The sequence below is a fragment of the Ursus americanus genome, chromosome 19 (genome assembly GCF_024610735.1).
Source record: "Ursus americanus isolate L20-20 chromosome 19, mUrsAme1.1.p, whole genome shotgun sequence".
NCBI classification, from domain to species: domain Eukaryota; kingdom Metazoa; phylum Chordata; class Mammalia; order Carnivora; family Ursidae; genus Ursus; species Ursus americanus.
This window is the reverse complement of record NC_142145.1, coordinates 29132515-29154790: the sequence shown is the minus strand read 5'-3', so window position 1 is coordinate 29154790 and position 22276 is coordinate 29132515. Positions and strand designations below refer to the sequence as shown.

General features: G+C 34.7%; 1 protein-coding gene across 1 annotated transcript in view; it reads right to left on the bottom strand.

Annotated features, from left to right (window-relative positions):
* RIT2 (Ras like without CAAX 2) overlaps nucleotides 1-22276 on the bottom strand; it is a 423565-nt gene that overhangs the window by 389056 nt on the left and 12233 nt on the right. The window lies entirely within an intron of this gene.

Below are 22276 nucleotides of genomic sequence, written 5' to 3'. Positions count from 1 at the left end.
CGGTTCTTGGCAGTAAGTTATGAATACTTACTAAAGTATATTGTGGTTCCAATGTTAGCAAATGATTTTATTAGAAAACAGATTTTAGATAGACAGATTTCAGTATAGTTGCAGTATTACTGGGAAAATTCCATAGAGTTATCAAGCAAACTTCATTTGAAATGAAGAGTTTAGTAAAATCTGAAATCTGATTTCCCCTAACAAAAAAGCTTTGAAATTATTGGTAACATCTATGTGAAAAATCTTAGGAGGATATTCTCAGAATAAATATTATTGATATCTTTAAAAATATAACAACCCAAAGATTAAACCTCCTCCCAAGCTACATTTTCATATTAGACCTAACATTAGTGATTTAATTTCAGAGAAAAAAGCATAATCTAGGACAAACTTTTAATGTTGGTTATTAGAATTTATGGGTTTTATAGATTGGTCTTTATCTCATTTGTAAATTTTTTTGCTCATAAGGTTATATGAGAATGATAATCATGTAGATTTCAGTTAGTTTTATTTTGGCCCATGGAAGATCCAGCAATAAGTTTTTCCCTCTCGACAATGGCCATAAATATGGCACATATATACTTTATTGTCCCACTGGGATACTTCTGAAAGTGAAAGGGAACACAAATAATAATTACTTCGTGAGGCCTGGCATAAGTCAGATCTTTTCTGGGCAAACGGAAATGTAGGGTCATTTAATATACATGACTCAAATTTGGAAATTATTGATTTAATCCAAATGTTTTGTTTTAATGATGAAAAACTGGCATCCAGAGTCACATGACTTGTTAGTGGCTAGGCTGACAGTTTATCTTATGATTTCTGAAATTATTCCTTTGACGCCCTGGTCACATATAGAATTATAAAAAGGATTTTCAAATCACTGCAATACATATCTGTTACCAACTTCCAACTGGCCACAGAGCCAGGGAGGCTTAAAAAAAAAACAGAATACGAGGCCCAGCACTGATTTTCCACTCTGCAAGTGAGTACATACACAGAGCAAAGAAGCTGCTATTCACCAGTACCCTTAACTAATAGAAGTTACCACATTACAATGTGTGGTGGTGAATGGCAACAACGTAGGTCAGAGTTGCAAACACATTTGACGTCTCAGGTATGTCACTTGCAAACACCATATCTAGGCATGTGTTAGGCTCAGGGCAGTTCGATTCAATCTACTATAGCTCATCTAGTTTCTACTCTCAGCATTTGGCAAAAATATATGATCTGTAAGTCCACTTTAATAGCATTCATAAAGCCAACATTTTAATCTGAGAAAGTGAATATTCACTTTTTACAAAGTATTTCAACAAGTGTGAAAGTGGGAAGGGAATTCAGGGTAATCATCCACAGACCAGGAAATTCAGGTGGCTAGAACACTTTTCCCTCTTCAATAGCTTTCCAGATGATGGAGGTTTTCTTATAATGTGCTTCACATTTGCTAATGCAGTTCTACTAAAAGTCACATATTCTAAAGTGGCATTTTACTCCTCCTCTCTCTTCCCCGTGCATGCCATCATTAAACACCATTGATACAGAGCCACCTGTGTATACAGCACTCAACCAAGCATGGCATTTCTGAAGTAATTTGGAGAGAGATGACAGCAGGTGAAATTGGAATATTCCCAGGGGTTGCTCATTCTGCATTCAGAAGCATTCCGGATATTTTTGAAGAATTTCTTTTTCCAATTTGCATTATTTCTAAATACATTTCACATACTTTTCCAAGTTTACTAGCTGTATTGCAATATGTACATTAATATTTAAGCTTATGTCAGGCAGGCTTAGATATATGAATTAACTAAGAGGCATAAATTAAGTGTACATTTATATAATATTCTGTGGAAGACATGTTACTGTGGCTCATAGCTTTGGAAAGGAGACAAAGGAGGCTGCGAAATCCTTTCTTACTGACCCTGCAATGCCTGAGAGTACCTTTTTGTACCATCCTTAGACCGCACATGATGGCAAAAAAAATTGCCAGTGGACTTCAGTAAATAGAAAATTGAATGCCAATATTTTGACTCACACTTATAGAAGAGAATCGTTTACTGTCAGGGTTGGAAAGGGCCCCTCCTCAAAACAGAACAACACCAAACCTTATGTTTGATCTATTCTCTCTCTCAAATGTGTCTACTTGAAACTTTCCAATGAGTGAACCATCACTACTTCTGAAAGCTACTCATTCTAGCTTTGGACAGCTCTAGCGGCTCTTTGAACACCAGGTATCTATGGTAGGTAGAATTGTGGTCTTCACTAGCTTCAGTCCTTGGTTGTACTCCCGTGGTTTATATTCCGTTACATGGCAAAGGGGCTTTGCAGATGTAATTGAAAGCAGAAGAGGAAATCAGAGATCGAAAGCATGAGAGAAGTTCAATGTACCACTCAAGGAAATGGAGACTTCAGTTCTTTAACTCTGAGGAACTAAATTCTGCCGGTGATCTGAAAAAGCACGAAGCAAATTCCTCTCCAGGGCCTCCATATAAGATCCCAGCTCAGCTGACATGGTGATTTCAAACTCTTGAGACCCTAAGCAGGGAACCCAGTTGAGCTACTCTATGGCCAGGTTTCTGACTCATCGAACTGTGAGATAATAAATAGCTGGTGCTTCAAGTCACTACATTTGTGGTAATTTAATAAAAAACAATAGAAAACAATACACATTAGAAGTATACAGGATCCTACAGAGCTACTTACTCAATACCCATTTACTCATGAGGAGAGTGACTCGCCCAAGGTCCTGGTTTATAAGTGGCTCTGTCACAACTATTACATACTAGTCTCCTAACCTTACCTACTGCATTACTTTGTTGATTTGCTCATTAGAAATATTCTTTGAATGACTCTTTTGTAAGGAACAAAGAAGGCAGGGAATTTGGGATCCTCTAGGGAGTATATTTTTGAGCTACTACTGTATACTCAGTATGATGTTTGATGCTTTAGATATATTATTTATTTTTAAAAGTTCTGGTATATAAATGACTTCGCAGAAAGAGTTATGACATGTATATAAATAAGAATATTAAAAAATATAATAAGCATTAAATCATATACAGGAGTTATTTGGTAAAAGGGAGTTCAGAAAAAGAAAGCTTAAATTTCCATGGAAGTTATCAAGGAAATTTCCATAGAAGTTCTAACATTGGCCCTGGGACTCATACATGGTGAGAGTATACTGCCTTTTAGCTGCTCTAAACAGTTCTGGCTGTTCATAGGTTGTCTTTGAGCAGCCCGTCTAAAGGCACCAAGAATAACCCATGCTTGTGATCAGGGCATTTTCCCTCACCTGCCTTTCTTCAATCCTTCAAAATGTGTTTCTATTATTGGAAACCCAATTTGATTAACTCTACCTAATATGGTTTGAATTCAGTAACCAATTTTATTCGGGTATCTCTTATTCTTTCCTGATTTCTCTCTTTCATGACTTCTTCCAATACTTTATTCTTAGTATGATACACCACAACCATAGGCAAAGGTATTATTCCTATCGGAGCTAGTCCTATATAACAGGCCTCACTGGTCCATAAGGGATACCTAAAGATAGAATGAGAATACATTAAAACAAGGAACATGACAATCCCTATAGATGAAATACATGAGCTCAAATGCAGGCTGGCATGGACGACTTCTTTACCACAGTAGTTGTATTGTTCTGTTTACTTGGAGTATAGGGTGCGTGAAGATGAAAAGCCTATGTTACAAAGTTAAGTTGTCACGAGATAACAGAAGATCTTAAATACCAAGTTATGAAATTTGGAGATATAAAGACTTTTAAGAAAAAAAATGACCAGATGAAGATTTTATCTCAAAATTAAAAAAAATAAACCTTTGTTGAGAAAGTAGAGAACTAAAATTTATTTATTGAATAGCTAATAGATTCACATTTAGCAAACCCTTGAAAATATAAAAAGATTTCAATAAAAATTTTCACACCCATACTTTTTCCTATCCACCCACTTCCCATTCCCGAACATATAATCCATTATTATTTTTGTTTATGACTCCAGAGTTTTTATACACATACAAGTGTGTGTCTGCACACACACGCCTGTGCATGGACGTGTATGCTTTTATCTCCTTTAGTCTTAGAAAAACGTTAAAATACTTTGATGTGTTTTGCTGTTTTTATTTGACAATGCATCTTGGATAGCATTCCACAGTAAAAAAGAGATCCCATTTATTCTGTATTTGTAAAACTCTGCGTTAAGACATTGGAAAAATTCCAACCTTTTATTCCTTCAGTTAATGCTGAAATCAATAGTCACATATTCATACTATTTGCACAATTAGAGGTATAACAGAGACGACATTCTGAGGCCTGGAACTGCTCTGCCAGTGCATCCTGACCATGTTTCCTCAGCAGAAGTTGTATATTGATACTCTAACCAGCCAGTGGGAGAGCTGAACACTGAAAGTTAAGTCAGATTTCTAAATTCAGGGGCGCCCGGGTGGCTCAGTCATTAAGCATCTGCCTTCAGCTCAGGGCGTGATCCCAGAGTCCTGGGTTCGAGCCCCACATCAGGCTCCTCCACTGGGAACCTGCTTCTTCCTCTCCCAGTCCCCCTGCCTGTGTTCTCTTGTTGGCTGTCTCTCTCTCTCTGTCAAATAAATAAATAAAAATCTAAAAAAAAAAAAAAAAAAAAGATTTCTAAATCTAAATAAATAAATAAATAAATAAATAAATAAATAAATAAATAAAATGGGACGAACAATCACCATCATATTTATCAGGTATTAAAGGAGACTCCTTAAACTGCCATGTATACTTTTACATGTCACAGTACTAACAATAAAGTAACATAATGGTGAATCCGATTAGAAACAAATTATATCATGCCTTTCACTGTTTCTGAAACAGAGTAGACTAGAAAAACATTTGAATTTTCTGCTTTTAATCTGTTGATTCAAATAAAAATCATGACCTGCAGCTCCCACCACACACACACACACACACACACACACACACACACACACACACACACGTTCTCACCTCTATCTGGTGACCGTCCCATTTTTTTTAAAGATTTATTTATTTATTTTAGAGAGAGAGCATCTGAGTGAGGGGGAGGGGCAGAGGGAGAAGGAGAGAGAGAAAATCCTCAAGCAGACTCCCCCCTGAACTCGGAGCTCAACAAGGGGTTGGATCCCAAAACCTCGAGATCATGACCTGAGCTGAAATCAAGTCAGCCACTTAACCATCTGACTCACCCAGGTGCCCCTGATTATCCGATTTTTTAAAAAGATTTATTTATTTATTTATTTATTTATTTATTTATTTGAGAGATGGGGGAGTGGGAGGGGCACAGGGAGAGGAAGAGAGAGAATCTCAAGCGGACTCCCTGCTCAGCGCAGAGCCCCACACAGGGCTTGATCCCACAACCCCGAGATCATGACCTGAGCTGAAATCAAGAGTCGGATGCTCAACTGACTGAGCCATCCAGGTGTCCCATGTCCCATTTTTGTTTATGAATAAGAAATACCTTAAAGCACACTTGACTGAACATTTGGCAGCTTGGGGTTCTTACTCTAATATCCTGATTCTCCCTTTTTTTTTTTTGGACAAATTGAAAACCTTAGCCCAACCAGTTAATGGCCAAATCCCAGAACTAGATGAACTCCAAAGTTCTCTTTGTTTTTGTGTTGGAATGATTTCAGAGTGTCCCAAGTCAGTTCAAAATTCGAAAATAATTTTAATCTCCTTCCTTACACAGATGTCCAACCATTTCTAAAAATTTAGTTAAGTCCACAATGTTTCTCAGTTTGTACTTTCTTTCAATTCCAATGCCACTGTGCTACTCATGTCCCCTTTATTTACTTGTATTACTACAAAACTCCCTAAAAATTTATATAAATAAAAATTTATATATATATGTGTGTGTGTGTGATCTATCTATCTATGTGTATCTATCTATCTATCTATCTATCTACCCACACCCTCCTGGGATTATCTGTATATTTCAATTATTTTTCACCACACTTATTTCTCACAGCAATAAGCAGCTGGAAGTTCTTATACAGACAATCTTATGAAAGTATGCAATAGCTCTATATAGGAAAAAGCTATATGATATTGATTAATATGCATTATATATAGAAATTATGTAAATATTATTTTAAATATTTTAGGTTACGAATAGTCTCTAAATTTGTTAAATTAATAAAATGAAAGTAATTTCAAGAAGATATCACTTGAAATGCATGCTCCTGGAGTATAAAAAATATATTATTGCTGGCACCTCAGGAGGAAAAAAACAATATAATATCATGAAAAAATTTACCTCAGAGAAGAAAGCCAGTGGGAAAGAAATGAAAGTCAGATTGGTTTATATATAAAAACAGCTGGAAAGCCCCTAGTTGGCTGAATTCAGTAATTTCTAGGTTATTCCAAGGTAGATATAGGTGTATTTTAGGTTGTTTTTAAGATGTCTCACAATTCAGACAACATTTTGTACAATAAATGTGTTTATGATTAGAAAGGTTATATTCATGTCTGAATAAGAAATTGTCTTTCTTAAAAAAATGTACGAGTGAGTAATATATTAACAATGTCTAGTTATAATCTGGTTTGCACTGACTATATTTTAATATTACAAATATTAAAATATATTTCTCTTTTCATTTTAGATAATAAACAAATGATGTTGAGAACGTGACACTGGAGTTGTAGGGCTAAGCTGGAAGGTTAATAAAAGATTAGTCTTTTATGAACATGAGCTGAGTTTAATCCCTTCTGCATTCACTCACTGTGTGATATGGGGAAAGTCATTTTACCTTTATAATATTCAATTTCTACATATGACAATAATCTTAATAATTTAAACTTCATTCTGCCATTTTTAAGATACCTAAAATAACATAAAGCATTTAAAACAATGTTAGGCACAGTATTTTCATCATTACCATCATCATCACCATCATCTCCCGTAGATTTAGATTATGTTGGGCCATAATACATGATCTTGACCCACAAGGAGCTAAAAAACTGGATTAAATCTCTTATAGGTAGGTTATGAGCCCCTTGTGGGTAAAGATCATGTGTTATTCATACTTAACTCCCCAAAATAAGGTCAACAATAGAATAAACCAGTACTAACAGAGCATCTACTGTGTGTCATACAATCCATTAAACATTTTCCAGATATCTTAAGATAAGTGCTGGTAACTCTTACTGAACCGTAAGTCCTTTAATGCTAAAGAACTGATACGTAGGGAACGTGGCTACAGACACAGGTCCCTTCCCTCCAGGTTGTAGATTCTCTATAACCTCCCCTGATTTCTCCCCAGGACCTAGAATGGTGTCAAGAACACAGCAGATGTTCAAATTAGTGGAATAAAAAAATAATCTAAGAACTGAAGCCTGAATATCTGATTCTTTATGAACTAAAGTTAGCTTCATTGTACACATCTTTATCTTTCTTCTTATAACTTTTCTCAGGGAAAATGACTCTTTGTTCTGAATTAGAACTTAGGCTCATTTTCCTCCACTGTTTTTATGGAAACTTTGAAGAATTATGTCTGTGTATCACTAGTAAAATCAATTGAACTAAAATATTACTTTGGCTGGTAACATCACAGTATGTCCCTATTTTGCCTTGACAAGATAGTGCACATGATGAACTTAACTTGGCCCATATTTTTAATTATAACTGTTATTACAGAGTTTTTACTTTAGTGTCTGTAGATTTTACTTCCAAAGCCAATAAACATGAATCCCAGCAGTATTTTATGAGCACCACTTCCACTGTAGGTGGGCTCTGAATTAAACCCACCACAGTGCAGCTAGTGTCTGCCAAAGATGAGCCCCGAGGAATGGCTATCCACAAAGCTGCATGCTACTTTCAATATGGAGTTTTCAAGGGCTGGTTCTCATCATTTGTTCAGTTCATTAGTCATACTGCCTTCCAAACAAGCAAATCGGATTACTGTAGGACCATGGGCCAAATATTAACAGATAGTACTATCCTGAGAATTCATTTTCAAGTTACAGTGTAGATATGCTGGAAGAGCTTAAAATGACATTCTTCTCTTGAATCATTTCCCCATCTGTCAGCATGAACTCAACTCATATCTAACACATTTGAGACCATTGAGAGTGAAGTTCAATTTAAATTAGACACAATTTAAGTCTGAAAATAACTTGACTGAAAAGGAGCTACTTTCTTAAATGCACACTGAGATGCAGATACGTACATATAAGCTAATGAATTGGAATTAAATATGGTTATTGATTAACCTAATAAAGTCTGGTTTCCTAAAGTGAATAAACTCAATGTCCTCCAAAGGAGTTCAAACTCACTCAGGCTGGTTTCTCCTTTTTACTAATTTATTTAGTGTCTTTTATTTATATACTTGAATTAAAAAACAGACTCATGCTTGCTTGTTTGTTTTACTCAGGTACGTAAGTGGATAGGATTATGATTAATGTAAACAGATGAGATTAGCATTTAGTTTGTAACAGGCCCCTGGAGGCGGAATCAACAAATCAACATCATTAAAGCACCTGCTTTCCTTGGAACGGGTTTCTTCACAATGGAGTTTTATCTCATGTCCAAAGAATTAAAACAGGTCTTATAACAGCTCATTATGCAGTTTGAAAGAAAAAAATATCTACATGAATTTGTGTCTTCTCTTCTAAAAATAAGTTTACACACCTCATTAATAATCTACAAGTATCAAAGTCAAGTTGCTCCAAAAATAAAGAGATAAAGTAAAATTCCAAAGAAATTTTTCAGTAAGATTATCTGTGTAAAGTCTCTAAAATGACCAGTTTGAATGCCTAAGCTCATGGAAAAATCAATTTCTGAATCAGAGAACCAAAGCTCCTTAAGTTAAATAGAAATAAAATTATCATCTGGTGATAAAGAAAAGACCATCAAATTAGATGGGGCCTATGAAGAATTTGGACATTATTACACACACTAGTATTATCGTCTTCACCACCATTGTCATCATTATTAATATTTTTCTGATATTATTTCAACACTCAGGAAAATTAACACACTCAGTGAAGAGAACTAAACCCCAAATTTGTTACCTAATTGCACATTTAAATCTCACCCAAATTCTGGTTTAAAAGGCAAATATCAAGCACAAGAATATAGTGTTACCAGATCCAGTTAAGGGGAACCTTAATAAATAGAACTTTGTTCAAATATCACCTTTTGATATAATGTACATCATTCTACTTATTGCTTATTAATTTATAGGTGATTTGTCTTCCCAGTTCATTTTTTCTAGAAGGAGGATGTAATGTTTTAAGCACAAACAGATTATTAAATTCCCATATGACTATACTTTCCAAATATAATGAAAATACATCTAGTCATACCCAGAAGTGTGACTTGGCACATTATCCTAAAACACTTTCTTATAAACGCTAAATAACATAAGCTATTATTTTGATGTTGAATTATGGGTTAGAATGCCAAATTTATATGAACTCTAGTGATGAGAAACATAAATTGAATTATTGTTCCTATACATTATTTGAAAAAGATAAAGAAAAATTAATTTTGTCATTGACTGGTAAATATTGTTAAGAGTCAAACTTCCAAGTTTATGTTTTCTCTGTGCCACTTGATTTTTCTGTGATCATAGGTAAATCCATCTTTCAACTTCTAGGTATCTCATTTTTCAAAAGGGGGCATATAGGACCTAGCTCACAGAGTGGTTGTGACTACTATAATGTATAATACATGTAAGACACTTCACGTAGAATATGGAAAATATTAAGTGCTCATTCTTAGGCACTGTGAGTAATATATGGTTCACAGTACCCATTTTCTTAAAGAGGAGAGAACCTCAAGAAAGCACATAATGTGGAAATGTACAATGTTATACACAGAGACAGGAAAGTGATGGAGGAAGGCAAGTAAATTTCTACATTATAAGAGGTCATTCCTCTCCTCTCCTCAATTTAACAATTTATTCCAAAGACTGTCACTGGGAAGTCATTGATAAAGAAGTCCACAAGGACTTTGCTTTTCTTTCTAGAGGGAGAAGACAGAGTATCAAGGAGTATCAATGACTAAATAAGCACTACCAGACTCATATTTCCTTGTTTATTTGTAAAGAACAAAGATATTAATCATAGAATTACACTAAAATGTATAATAATTGGAGAGTGACTATGCCCTGGTGACATATCGGGAGAGGTGAGTGACTACATATTAAGAAGTTTTTACATAGTAATGTACGTCCAAATGGGCTCCTCTGAAGAACCTCCAGGATTACAAGATTTCTAAAATGATCATGAATTTATCATACAGGAAGGACAACCAGAGATAAAACATTTTAACTTTAATCTATTAATTTACCAGGAAGGAAATACATACTGACAAAGAAAGAGTTCATCAAGTAGCCCACTGAGGGGAAGTCCTAACTTCCGTAAGTGCTAAAAAGTGGGAGTTCACAGTTGTCATATATATTAGCACACTGGATAGGACAGAATGAGTCCACGGATTTGCACACAGTTGGTCAAAAGTCAGGTCCAGCAGCAGAAAGAGAAATTAAAAAAAAGAAAAATTTACAACTGAATGAGAAAGAATAAAATCCTTAGGAATAAACCCAACCAAAGAGGTGAACAATGTATACTCCAAAAACTATAAAACACTGATAAAATAAATTGAAGAAAACACAAACAAATGCAAAGATATTCCATGCTCATGGATTGGAAGAATTAATACTGTTAAAATGTCCATAATACCTAAAGCAATCTATAGATTCAATGCACTTCCCTATCAAAATACCAACAGCACTTTTCACAAAACTTGAACAAATAATACTAAAATTTGAATGCAACAACAGAAGACCCCCAAATAGTCAACAAAGAAGACCCCCCAACAGCACTTTTCACAAAACTTGAACAAATACTAAAATTTGAATGCAACAACAGAAGACCCCCCCAAATAGCCAAAATTTGAATGCAACAACAGAAGACCCCCCAAATACCCCCCAAATCCTGAGAAAGAAGAACAAAGTTGGAGATATCACAATACCAGATTTAAGATATACTAAAAAACTGCAGTAATCAAAACAGTATGGTACTGGCACAAAAATAGACACACAGATCAATGGCACAGACTGAAACCTCAGAAATAAACCCACGGTTATATGGTCAAGTAATCTATGATAAAGAAGGCAAGAATATACAATTGAGAAGACTGTCTCTTTAATAAATTGTACTGGGAAAACTAGTCAGCTACATGCAGAAGAATGAAACTGGACCACTTGCTTACACCATACACAAAAATAAACTCAAAATGGTTTAAAGACCTAAACGTGAAGTTTGAACCCATAAAATCCTAGAAGAGAACGCAGGCAGTAATTTCTTTGACATGGGCCATAGCAATATTTTTCTAGATATGTCTCCTGAGGCAATGGGGGAAAAAGCCAAACTAAACTATTAGGATTACATCAAAATAAAAAGCTTTTACACAGCAAAGGAAACACTCAACAACAAAAAAGACAATCCACTGAATGAGAAAAGATATTTGCAAATGATATATCCAATAAGGGGTTAATACCCAAAATATATAAAGAACTTACACAACTTAACCCTAAAAAAATAAACAATCCAAATAAAAAATGGGCAGAGGACATGAAAAGACATTTTCCAAAGAAGATATACAGATGGCCAACAGCAAATGAAAAGATGTTCAGCATCACCAATCATCAGGGAAATGCAAATCAAAACCACAATGAGATAGCCATCTTACACCAGTTAGAACGGCTAAAATCAAAATGACAAGAAATAACAAGTATTGGCAAGGATATGAAAAAAAGAACCCTTGCGCACTGTTGATGGGAATGTAAATTGGTACAGCCACCATGGAAACAGTATGGAGGTTACTCAAAAAATTAAAAATAGAAATACCATATGGTCCAGTAATATTTATCCAAAGATAAGGAAAATGTGGTGTACACACACACACACACACACACACACACACACACACAGAGGAATATTATACACCCATAAAAAGGATAAGATTTGCCATTTGAGACAACATGGATGGACCTAGAGGGTATTATGCTAATCGAACTAAGTCATACTGAGAAAGACACATACCATATGATCCCATTCATAAATGGAATCTAAAAAACAAAAACAATAAGTAAACAAATAAAAGCAGAATCAGACCTATAAATACAGAGGACAAACCAATGGTTGCCAAAGGGGAGGGGACTGGGAGGTGAGTGGGTGAAGGGGAGAGGGAGATACAGATTTCCAGTGATGGAATGAATAAGTCATGGGAATAAAAGGCACAGCCTAAGGAATACAGTCAGTGATATTGTAATAGCAAGGTAACGAGACAGATGGTAGCTACACTTGTGAACATGACATAATGTATAAATCAGTCAAATTACTAAACTGTACACCTGAAATTAATGTAACAGTGTGCATCAACTATACAGAAAGAAAGAAAGAAAGAAAGAAAGAAAGAAAGAAAGAAAGAAAGAAAGAGAAAAAAACAATTGGAAGGAAAAAAATGTTAGGTCCAGTGAAGGTCTAGTGTCCTGGAATCACTCATAGTTCATGGTCTTTTATTAATCCCATCTGGCTAAAAACAATTGTAATGAATCATATTCTATTTGTGTACCAGGCTTCTGGTTCTTAAAGTGTGTTGCCAAATCTACACCATCAGTATCACCTGTGAACTTGTAAGAAATGCAAAACCCCAGGTCCCACTAAACACCTGCTGAATCAGAAACTCCGGGGTGTGGTCCTACAATCCGTGTTTTAATAAGCTATATGGGTGATTCTGATGCAGACTAAATGTTTGAAATTCACCATCCCGGGTAAATATTTATGGAAGTGACTTTTTTCCCTTTTATAGAGTCCTTTTCTTGTTAGCACAAAATAGTACATTAAAGAAAAATCTACGGCTTCAGTCTGCCAATAGTCTTTAGTATCTGGGACATACTTTTTCAAATGATAGCCGATTCCTCTTCTAGAAAACTATTCAGTAAAACAGGACAGAAAGCCTGTAAGACCAAATTAAGATACTCAAAGCACACATGTTTGTTATACCAGTTTAAAACATTCAACAGGAATCAAGGAAAAGGAGATGGGGTAAGCTAACACCCTTGGAGTGGAGTATACATATGATTGAAATACTACTATGTCTGTTGTGGGTTGAATTGTGTCCCCCCTCCCAAATTCATATGTTGAAGCCCTGATCTCCAGAGTGACTGCAATTGGAGCTAGGACCTCTGAGGAATTAAGGTTAAATGACAACATAGAAGTGGGACCCTAATCCAACAGAATTAGTGTTCTTATAAGAAGAAAATACCAGAAAGCTCAGGAATGAAGGAAAAAATCACATGAGCACATAGCAAGAAGACAGCCATCTACAAACCTGGGAAGGGGCCATCACCAGGAACCAAATCATCTAGCACCTTGATACTGGGCTTCCAACAAGTCTCTAGACTTCTGATAAATGCATGTGTGCTGTTTCAGCCACCCAGTCTGTAGCATTTTGTTAGAGCAACCCAAGTGGACTAATACACTGCCTGAATCCTCTGTCTTAAATGGTCATATGTCTTTTAACTCTCAGCCTACCGCACTGGTGGTATGGTGACAAGGACCAGAGTAGAGATTTGAGAGAAGAGGCTGACAGATGGAAAGTGCTAAGAGCCAACAAACCATACTTCCTCTGTTAAAGCATGGAAGGGTGCTGACACCTGCTACAGCTGTAGCTTACTGGCTAAGATGCTTAGCAGCTCTAGGTTTTATCTGCATGAGGCCAGAACTGGGTCATAATGGGTATCACAAGTATAGTTTTCCCAGATAAAACACAGGCCCTGAGTTATATTTAAATTTTGGATTTAAAAAAAAAACACCTTTATTTTTAGTATAAGTATGTCCCAAATATTGCATGGGTCATTCTTAAACAAACAAACAAACAAACAAACAAACGAAACTGCATTGTTTATCTAAAACTCAAATCTAATTGGGTGTTCTATATTTTCATTTGCTAAATTTGGCAGTCCAACATCAATGGCTGCCTATTTATGTCTGATGATGTTGTCCAACAGGAGCTGTCATGATTTGTTTCCTATATTTAAGATTTACTTGGTGTTTCTATCCTTTTCTAAGACACTTTTGATTATTCCATCTTTTTTATCTATATTCAAAACACACATGCTCCTTTAATTCTCTGACTAATATGCCTCACAAATTATTAATAATTATGTATATTTATCACTTCTCATGAGTTTCACCCATCCCATTGTGTTTCTTCCCTACCAGAGCTGAATAAAATACTCTCAAAGAATAGCAAGCATTTATTGTGCCAAAATTACCAATGATGGTCATAGAATTTCCATCTCAAACCATAATTAGTTGAGGAACAGAGTATGCATTTGACTCATCTTTGGGGGTGACCCTATTGCACCTCAGCCTCACCCATTGTTGAAGCTAAAAGTTCCTACCAAGATTCAACTGATCCAAATTTTGGACCAATACCTACAGAAGTGGGTGGAATTTCTTCTCAATGAGAAAGAGATATGGAAGCATAGAAATAAGACCATTGTCAGGTGGGCTTGAACCTACCAAGTCAGTAAGCCTTTGTTTTCTCCTTGCCATTCACACGTCACTCCTGTCTTAACATACTTGAGCGGAACATAACTGCTCTTAGGAAAAAGACCACTACGTCATCTGGCTCGCAAGTTAGCCCCAGGACACATTTCAGTTCCTTGAACGTACATTTCCTTTCAAGGGTTAGACACTTTTTATAGGGTGTACCGTCCAGTGGCTTTTTTTTTTTTTAACACCAATCTCCTCCAACATTACAAACTTATCTTCTGTATCCCAGATAAAATATCACTTTCCTCATTCTAAATTAGGTCCACCTATTACACATTTCCATACCACTACGTTCTGTCCTTCACAGCATTTCTCTCAAAGGAAGTTTGGGGCCTATTTTTTTTAGTTAATTAATATCTGTGTCTGCCAATAGCATGTCAATTTTATTGCAGTGTTATTTATGATGAGAACAATAATATCCAGAATGTTCATTAGTGGACAATTTTGTGTTTACATCCCCTACACTTAAGACTGGTGCATGGCGCATGGATACCAGTCAAGTGGGGATGGATTTCTATTGAGCCTGACAAAAATAGGAACCCAGATAAATTAGACTAATATTCTTATACAATTTATAATTTAATTTTTTAAAATTTTATTTGAGAGAGAAAGAATGAGAGCGCACAAGTGGGGGGGGGGGGGCAGAAGGAGAAGCAGACTCTCCCCTGAGCAGGGAGCCTGACGGTGCAGCTCAATCCTGGGACCCTGAGCTGAAGGCAGATGCTTAACCAACTGAGCCACCCAAGCACCCCTATAATTATATTTTAAAGATAAACTCCAAGGATATTTCTCAAATGGGTTTAGGAAAAGCAGCACTGGTAGAATGACTATACACCTCTCAAAGGGAGCTTTATGAAGGCTTACCTTTACCTTTTTAATGTTGGCATGTCTATTTAAGGATATTCTTGTTCTCTGATAATAGTAACAAAAAGTTATGATTTTGTTTTTACATCTGGGCTAATTTTAATTTTTATTGCACCAGAGACCTGAACTTCGGCAGTGCTTATTTATGCATTTTGGAGTACCCTAACTCACTGGGGGCGCTCTTCTAACGAAAAGTCTAATTGGAGCAAAACTTCATGCAACTGGAACTAGAAACCTTAGCTCCTAGGAGATGATGACAAAAAGATGCCACGTGCAGGTAAAGCTGACACACGCTTCAGAATGAAGTGAGGAGACAGGTGTCGTCAAGCTTTGTCATCTTCAGTTCCCAAGATATTTTACATTTTTCTAAACTTGACTGCCTGAGACATAAGTTAGAAACCAAATGATATCATTAAAATTCAGTCAGCATCCCAGGCTAGAATTTCACTCTGTGTTTAACTCAAATCCCCGGAAAAACTTTTGGATGCCATTTTTGCATAATTTTCAAATGTGCCTTGTTGCTCTCAGAGCTGCATCTTTCTGTCTTCTGCTTCCAAATCATGGCTAACAGCAAAACAGACAAGGCAAAAATAAGAGAAATATGAATGTTTGAATGAGAACTAGTCTGGGTAATTCACCATACCAGGTAATAGTTTTCGACTTATTACCCATACCCTCCGCCTTTACTTTCCATAATTGGGATAATCAGTGTAAATAGACGGAAGAGGCTGATAATGTAAATATTGGCCACATAATATGAACAGAAGCTGACTTCACGAAAAGAGAGAAGATATTATTTACACTTCTTGAAAACCCATCATAATCAATTTTACTAATTTCAGAGGTACCTAGGGGATCACAGGAAGGTTGGAGTAAATGAAGACTCTCCCGCTGCCAACCCTTTACACCAACATCTTCCACAGAGGGTTGGGCTCTTTGTTCATTGAGAACTCTGTGAGCTTTTTATCCTCCTATAAGCAACCCATCATCTGGATTGAGGACCAGAGTGATAAACTAACATGCTCTACGACAGGAAACCATGCCTCTCCTGAGTGGCATCCAAGCACTCTCTCTATTTGTGCACAACTATTATAACACTGAAACTTAATGATGCAAGAAAGAACTTCAGCAAAAACTAGTAATAAAGCTCTAACGGGGGTGGCGTGGGTGTGCAGTCTTGTTTCAAGCATCTGAGTGTGTATGTATGTGCACATGCATTTATGTGCATGAATTTGTGTATGTCTGTATAGGACAGACTGACAGAGACAGAAAGCCATAGAGACCAGAATGACATATAGACAGGAAGTTAGCTTCAATGGCAAAAACTAGTGCAATCATGTCTTCAAGCCAAGCACTGTGCTTAGCCCTGAGGAAACTTCTAAAATAATATATGGTTGAAATGACCAACCATAGGTAATTTACGAGAGAACAGAGACATTGTTGGGTCCGCAACTTACCATGGAAAACCACATCTTAGCATGTTTTTGTTGTCTAATAAAAAGCACTTTAAAAGCTTAGAAATGAGTGCTTTGAGTCTGTAAATTGGGGCTTTTTTATGTTTAAGTTTCTTTGAAATTAGGGTCCAATAAAGGCTGTGTAAAATGAACATAACACTTCAAGAATAGTTGCAAAAAATTATTTTAACTTAAAGCTGTCTGCATTTCAGTGATGATTCCCTTGTTAAACAACTGGTGGTATTTTAAGGGAAGCTTTTATTACTAGGAGACTCACAAATGAATATAAACAGGGTACTACCCCTGAAGACTGATCTTTAAAAACCTGTCAAATGTTCTTTATTTCCATTTTCCTCACTGAGTGAGTTATTTCAGCACTAAGCAATTTGTGCATCATGTATATTAGTTTTCCAGGCTCAAAAAAGGTAATAATTTTCTGATTTAAGCTCTTTTGAAGAGGTATACTTAATATGTCAGGTGTTAAGTAAATGAATGAACTTTATAAACTCTGGCTTATAATTATTAGAAAGTCATCACAGAATTATTGAATCTTCAAGTTGGAAAATGGTCCATCGTGATCGTTTCCATTAGAGAATCAATTTATGCAAGTAAAAACTTAGGCAGTAATGTAATACATAAGAAGATAAGTATTTAATTACCATACATGCATTTTATGAGTTTAAATTAATAATTATATATTACAAAACTAAATAGAATGAGTATTTTATGACCACAAAAATTTCAAAGCTACAGTTTTATATATGAACTATCTGGCTCAATATTTACTTCTGTAATTTGTTTAGGTTGAAATCCTGATATAACGAGCTATATTATTACCATGGTAACATTTTAATCTATGATTATGAAATCTATGATTTTTTTTTCCAATGAATTGGCCGCAACATGAAAAATGGAATTTTCTGGGGCACCTGGGTGGCTCAGATGGTTAAGCATCTGCCTTCAGCTCAGGGCATGATCTCCAGTTCCTGGGATCTGGACTCACACTGGGCTCCCTGCTCATGGAAAGTCTGCTTCTCCCTCTTCCTCTCCCCTCCACTTGTGCTCTCTCTCTCTCTTTCTCTCAGATTAATAATGAATAAATAAAATCTTTTAAAAATATTTTTTAAAAATTTAAAAAAAGAAAAATGGAATTTTCTTTCAATTTTGAACAGTTTTAAATTTTCAAATTTAAATTTTTTTATTTTATTTTTTACATATTTGTTAATTTCTAATGAGATTATTGAATAATTTAATTAGACATTTATAAATACTCAATGTTTAGCCAAAATATTTTTCTAATATATCTTATAAAGTTTTAAGGCTTGAAAATGTCAGATACATAGTAGGCTGGCAATATAGATTAAACTTTTAAAAAAGAATTGTTACAGAGATAACATAGCACATTACACAGTTCAAAAAATGAAAATTTCATCATGTAAAATGAGTCTAGTCCACTTTGACACAAATCCTGACTCATCACACATTACTATTGTCAAAAATGTATGATGTCTTTTTCTACACACATATATAGATGTACTATAATTTATTTAGTCTATTTCCTACTTATGATACTAGCTTTTCTCAGTTTTTTTTATATCAATGTTGCAATCAATATCCTTGTACATATATTTTGGAGTGCATGGGTGAGTGTTTATGAAATATGTTGTGTTATACTATCAACTCCTCAGTGATTCAACCAAAGAGTTTATTACTCATCCATAAAGTCTGCTGCAATTTCAAGGAATCTCCTAAGGAATGGTCCTCCATGTGGTGACATGGTGCTTCTGATATTTTGAATTTTTGTTCTGTTATCTCAACCAGTGGCTAACTCCATGATCACCACAGCAAGAGAAGAAAGATTGAAGAATCATAGCAGCAACTAAATGCTACTGTGTATAAATGATACTTATCATTTCTGCTCCCAAGCCATTGGCCAGAATTAGTTACAGGAGTCTAACTGCCAAGGGATGTAATATGGTAGTTCTCCCATTTGTCCAGAAGGAAAGAGGTGGACGTGTGGGGGCAATAGAAGTCTCTACCACAGATAAATTCTAGAATTGATATTACTTTGTCAAAGTTCATCCCATATTCTCATCAATAAACTAAAAATGTAATATTTTGAAATGTCAGGAATCTCAGTGCCCATAACTATCAGATGTTCATACAAAATTTCCAAGGAAAAACTTTTATTTAGTGTTGCAGGTTGAGGCTAATTTTATTTTATCTTTTTAATTTTCTTTATTTGAGAAAGAGAGTGTGAGAGAGAGCGAGATCATGAGCAGAGGGGAGGGGTTGAGGGAGAAGCAGAGCCCCCCCCCCCCCCCGGGTGGGGAGCCTGATGCAGGACTTGATCCCAGGACCCTGGGATCATGACCTGAGCCAAAGGCAGATGCTTAACTGACTGAGCCACCCAGGCACCTGATTGAGGCTAATTTTAAGTAGGCTAACTTTAAGACCCAGCACATCTGAAAGGTGATTATTTATCTTACTCAATTATAATCAGGAAGTTAACGAATTACAGTACACTACTATAAAAAAGAAGCTGGTTCCATGTTCACCTGCTGTACAACAATCACACCAAGACAAGAGTGTGAGACTGGAAGGCTCATCTGAGTCCTTTCCCATGTTCAGTATAAGTAAGGTATCCATTTGCCTCAGTTTTCTTCAGTTAGTTGTCCGGAATAAGCAAAACCAACAAAGAAAACAATAAAGGAAACAATCCAAAGAAAAAGACCAGTAGAGAGCTGAAAACTTGCACAATGAAACATTTCCAAGAAACTTAACTGTGGGTACAGCACTAGTGGGAGTTTTATTCTCTAAACTTCACGGAAACAAATTAAACTTGGCATGTCAAGCCAATTTGTCAGTCATTTCCTGTTTGTTAAATTTAATATGTAACATTTGTAACGTGATCTTGTTAATTCCCTAAATTAGGAATATGTTAAAAACTGATTTTTAAATAAGCACTTGTGTATAAACATATGAAAGAACACTATGTACCCAAGGACTCACAGAGAGATGTTCATTTCATTAGAATGTAACGTTTAGAGATATGGAGTAAAAATCCAAGAGGTCAAATAGATTTTAAACAGCATAAAAAGCTGCCATATTATCAGAAATTAGTTAAATTAAAGCAAGCTCCAATTTAGTTTAAATGTGATTTTAGTGGACTTATTTATCCTTTCGAATTTGAGGTATTTTCCTTGGTGGCTAAGACAGAAGCAAATTCAAGATTTTCATAATTCATCTTTACATGCCTCTTTATGTATCTCTCTTTCTTGAGATATAAGACATATGTAACATAAGACCCATAAAATTAAGTCATTAGGCAGTTATCTTGAGACCAATTATTTTTCCAATTATTTTAAATGCTGCTTTTATAATTTACTAAAATGTTGAATATTTTGTAATTTCTTACGGATAGCACATTATGATTCTAGTATCACACCATGTTAAATATCATGGCATCTGTTTGAATGTATTTCATGTATATATCTTAAAATATGTGATAATATTCTTGTTCAAAAAATTCTGGAAGTTATTCCTATGTAACATTATTATTTAAAATTACTTATATTATTATTTCCCATGAAATATATATAGTATTTCCCATATATTTAAGTTTATATTATTAACTTTAAAAAAAGTTTTTACTAACATTTAATATTATTTAATTTTAAAATAATTTTATCTTTATAATATTCTGCATTACTATCTTAGAAACAGCAACTTTATTTATTCAATATTATTTTATATTCCTGGATATAGTATAATTGTCTTCATATATATAGAATAATTAAATAAAAAGATGCTGTGAATATTGTACATCATTGCATGTAATATATAATTGTATGCTGTTCAAAAAATATATATATTGAAACAGCAAATTATCTGTTTACATAATTTTTCCCATAGCTTAGTATTGAAATGAAAAAATAATGATTTTGATATTTGCACATTTATTGACTATTTGATTACATTACTAAACATTTATACTATTTCAAGTTTTTCAGGTTTTTTTTTTTTTTAAGATTTTATTATTTATTTGAGAGAGAGCACAAGCAGGGGGAGGCACAAAGGGAGAGGGAAAGGGAGAAGCAGACTTCCCGCTGAGCACAGAGCCGGAAGCAGGGCTTGATCCCAGGATGCTGAGATCATGACCTGAGCTGAAGTCAGATGCTTAACTGACTGAGCTATCCAGGTGCCCTTCACTGAGTTTTATTAGGTTTTTAGGTGAACAATTATATCAATCTAGAATAATGGTTTTTTTAAATCATCTTTTCCTTTTTTTTTAACTTTTTGATGTCTAATCACATTACTCCTATCTTCCGCTAGAATGATGAATAATAGATAAAAATCTTTTTCTATGATTTTAGTGTTTCATCTGTTCGCATGAATCTAATCATTGGTTTGATTTAGATATTTTATTCATATTAAGAGGACATTCTTTTATTATTAGATTTGGTATGGATAATTGATTTTATTGAATATTTTTCTAGCATCTATTATCCTTATGACTTTTCTGAAGTTTTAATATAATGAATTATATTTCCTAATATCATAGTCTTTTTAAAAATTTTTATAATAAGACTTAACTGATCTTGTTTTCTGACTGAATATACTAATTTTTTAATGAAATTTGCATCTCTACATGCAATATTAGAATCAGGTATGTTTTAACTTAGTAAAATGAATGTGCAGGTTTTTTTTTTCCAATCTCCAGGCACTTAAACAGAAGTGAATAAATGATTTGGTCTTTAAAGAAGTTAAAAAAAAATTGCCTCCATATGAGGTAGTATTTTTTTTTTTTTAATTACCTGATCTATTCATTTTGGTTTTGGTAACTCATTCTTGAATCAGTGTCAATCATTTACATATTTCCATAGAATTCTTAATTATATCAATACTTCCAAACTTATTACAAGGATTTGAATGTGATAATTGCTTAAAATTTTTCCATCTTTGCTGCATATATATTCTATTAATTTTTTTTATTAACTGTTGTGTTTTTCTCAATTAAAAACATATTGGCCATTTTTGTATTTTTATCTGTCTATTCAAAGAACTAGCTCTTCAATTGAATTATGAACATTTTTGCTGTAATAAGATCAATGTATTAAGTAGTTTATTATTAATAAAGAACTTAATTTGCTTATTAATTAGTTTTTAAATTTATTAGTTTATGTTTCTAGGTCTTATAAGACAATGATCAGTGATCTCTTTGCATTAATGCACTCTGTAAATACATAGGCTTAAATATTCCTTCAAACCACAAAATCCTTGCCATTCACCCTTTGATTTTCCATTGAACAAAATCATTTCAGTATTTTAATATACCATCTCAAATCTCCATTCTCCTTCTCAC